General features: G+C 33.1%; 1 long non-coding RNA gene across 3 annotated transcripts; it reads left to right on the plus strand.

Moving 5' to 3' along the window:
* The first annotated feature begins 243 nt into the window (after positions 1-243).
* LOC309478881 lies at positions 244-2797 on the plus strand. 3 transcript variants are annotated; one of them, XR_014199122.1, is made up of 5 exons: positions 244-288; positions 382-447; positions 577-772; positions 1307-1398; positions 2187-2797. It is a non-coding gene; the product is annotated as an uncharacterized lncRNA (long non-coding RNA). The 3 variants fall into 3 exon arrangements; XR_014199124.1 differs by having other exon boundaries at positions 252-447; positions 577-616; positions 708-772; XR_014199123.1 differs by having other exon boundaries at positions 252-447.
* Positions 2798-3557: the final 760 nt, after the last annotated feature.

Genomic DNA, 3557 nt, shown 5'->3' on the forward strand with positions numbered 1-3557 from the left:
GTGTTTTTAGGTTTGTTATTTGTCTTAAATTGCTGTTAAATCAGACTGATACAAATAATGTTTAGTAAAAGTCAATCACACATATAAAATGTGTGTTTTTATAAAGTCAGCCGGGACTGAATGTCAAAACAGCCTGAAAACAAACAAACCACATTCTCAACCTAAAGGAAGCGGAAATTTGTTGTGACGCAATTTGCTGGCGGCAACATTCGTAAAATACGTTAATGCTGCGCATGTCTCTAATAGATCGCCACGCCATTAACTGGAATATAAGCTTAAAACAATCAGGTACGTGTTCATCCATTTCCATCACTGTTATTAGAAACAATATTATCAAACTGTTTTATGATGTCGGTTGATACTAATGTGTTATTTTGACAGAATGCACGATTGTAAGCCTAAATGAGATGGCCGCGCCATAAACTGTATTAAACAGCACACGAACAGGTAACTGTTAACTTAACTCATCTATCCATTTGCATCAGTGTTGTTAGAAAAAATATTAGCCAACAGTTTTGTTATATTGATTGAACGTTATGTATTTATGGCCTGATTGCACTATTTTAAGCCTACTAGATGACCGCGCCATCAACTGAATTAAACGGCAAACAAACAGGTAACTTTTTCGTCCATTTGCATCAGTCTGATTAGAAACAATTTTAACAACTGCTTTATTATGTCGACTGATACGGATGAATTTATGACAGAATCCACGATGTTATGCCTGAAAGAGATCACCGCGCCATAACAGAATTAAACATCAAACGAAAAGGTATGTGTCTAAGTTTGCACATGTTTGTTAGTTTAATCATCTATCTTTGCACTCTGTTCATTTTCATGGCATCGATCAAAGATATTATAACAATGTTGTCTTGTGTGGTTGATGGTTCAGTGCGTTTTTAAAGCATTAATGACAATTATTATTGGTTACTGAATATTGTTAATAATAATAATATCAATAATGGGTATTTAAGCCTTTGGTTGCTAGAATGGTATGTATGGCTAATAATTTTTAGTTATTCATATTTGTTATTTGTGTCTTTCAGAACCACACACATTTTAAAGTTGTATAAAAATACTGACTGTAACCAGTACAGTACAATGTGTTTTTTTTTTTTTTCATGGTCTCATTTTACAACTCCCATAGAGAAAACCATGAATTTGACCATTTTTGAATCTGTTCAGCTATCTGTTGAATATAAGCATAAGACAGTCGTTGAAAGTTGTCTTATGAATCATAAAAATAAACTCAATAAATGTTGCTTAATTGTGTTACATTACCATAATTTTGTGTTTTGCCTTCAAGTGCAAAAATGGCATTGATGTCATTAGAACTACGATCCTGACATGTCTACTATCTCAAAGGAAGAGTCAGCTGATGATTTGAAGACACACAAGGTAGGACACATGTCAGGACTACATTATATTTACTTAGGAATACTTTACCCTTTTAGCATAAATCAGTATGTCATTAGAATAAATGTATGACTTGGATAGTGCACCTAAAAATAAAATGAAAATTGTCATGATTTACTCACCCTCATGTTCCAAAACCATAATTTTGTTAATCTTAAGAAAAATAAATAAATAGTATATTTCATACTTTTTGTCATATTTTATCCATTGGAAGGCTTGTATAAAACTGCTTTATTCATATGGATTAGCTATATCTTTATGTACTTATTGAAGCTAAATATTGATTGTCTATAGACTTTTGATGGATGGTCCATGACATAAAAAAATAAAAAATAAAAATTATTTGTTCCAAAGCTGAACAAGATTCTTGTGTTTGGTATGATGTGATAGTGAGTACATGATGACAGAATTTTCATTTTGGGGTGAACTATCCCTTTTAAGTACCACTTTACTTTCTACTTTGTAATAAAGAACCGACTGATGCCAAATTACATGTTATTAATGATTTTTTTTTTATGCTCTAGAACATTCAACCGATAAACCCCTGACATTTTTTCCCAATAAAATCCTTCTGACAAACTGGAAGACGTGTTGTTTAAAGTACTACAGGGTTTTAAATGGGCACAAACCCTACTGAATAAACACTACTCTGATCCTTCATGCCTTTATTTTAATTTATGAAAATTTAAATGTCTGCCCTCACAAGGGTCGTTTTTATGATATGTGGTGACATACACTAACACTTTCTTTTTTTTTTTCAATGCATTTAGAAAAAGGAGTTTGACCAGGTGCAGCAGTCACCATCATTGCTGGTGAGGAGGAACGTTGTCTTTAAACTCACTGGATGTTTTGATTGAAGATGAGGTGGTGATGTCTACCAAGTCTTGGTCAGTGCACTGCTGCTGTTTTTTGCACTTATTTATGCCCTTATTTAGAGAACACTAACTTCTCAAAGTTTATTCATAAAGTGCTGTTGAATCTAGAGGAAACATTTTACTTAAAAATGGTCAAGTCTGTTTCAGTTATTTTATTAGTATAATATTATTTTATATTTACACATTTTAAACAAGCATATTTCCTTGTTTGTGCAGTTTTCACTTATTTGGTGAAAAAGTCTGATAATATTGTTTTAATGTTATATATATTTTTTTTTTACTATAAAGCCCACTGATTTTGTTTTATGCCTGAGAATGTTTTGTGAAGTAAATGTTGTATCTCAATAAATACTAAATAAGAATATCCTCCTGGTCTGTCGTAATTGCTTTGTACCAGTGTTCTTTGATAAGAAAAATGTAAGCAAGATGAGAAAATAGGGAGACTTGTTAATGTTTAATATTCTATTATGTTGGTATTTTAAACAACTTTCTTATATGTAGGTGTTTATGGGTGAGTTACCATCTCCAATGGGATTGCTAGTGATGCAATCAGTACCATCTTTAGACTGCCAACATCGTATGTATTAAAAGAAAAGCTATATTTAGGTTGATTGTATGTTATTTTAACTCTGTGTGTCTATTAAATAGACACAAATAAATAACTCTTTGGCTGAACATGATTGAAGCATGGACAGTGGTTCCACATGATGGAACCATGTTATCTCAACCCAAATACTTCATGTTGGATAAACTTAAGCGAAGTGAGTAAACTCAATTAAAATTAGACTCGTCCAAATAACTTGATTTAATCATGTCCAAATAACTTGATTCAGTCTTGTCCAAATAACCTGATTCAGTCGTGTCCAAATAACTTGATTTAATCATGTCCAAATAACTTGATTCAGTCGTGCTCGAATAACTTGAATCAATCACGTGGAACCACTGTCCATGATTAAATCATGTTCAACCAAAGAGTCATTTTTTTGAGTGTATAGGCAAAATACTATTACTTGAGCATTAATGGCAAGTTTTTCTTCACAAAGAGAAGCATCTCTGCCTTGTCACCTTATAATCGGTTTCTCCTTTCATCTATCACATTTCCAGCCTAAACAAGCGCTCACTTTAAAGGCTTGTACATGGAGCAGAGAGGTAGGCTCTGGCAAGTGGAGCAAGCGCAGGGCTCATGAAGGCTCAACTTACAGGCTCATGAAGTTCTCAATAAGCCCAAACTGATGTGCGTTCAGTGTGGCTGAGAGCTCATGTTCC

This window comes from Leuciscus leuciscus (genome assembly GCF_965113295.1).
Source record: "Leuciscus leuciscus genome assembly, chromosome: 17".
Taxonomy (NCBI): Eukaryota; Metazoa; Chordata; class Actinopteri; order Cypriniformes; family Leuciscidae; genus Leuciscus; species Leuciscus leuciscus.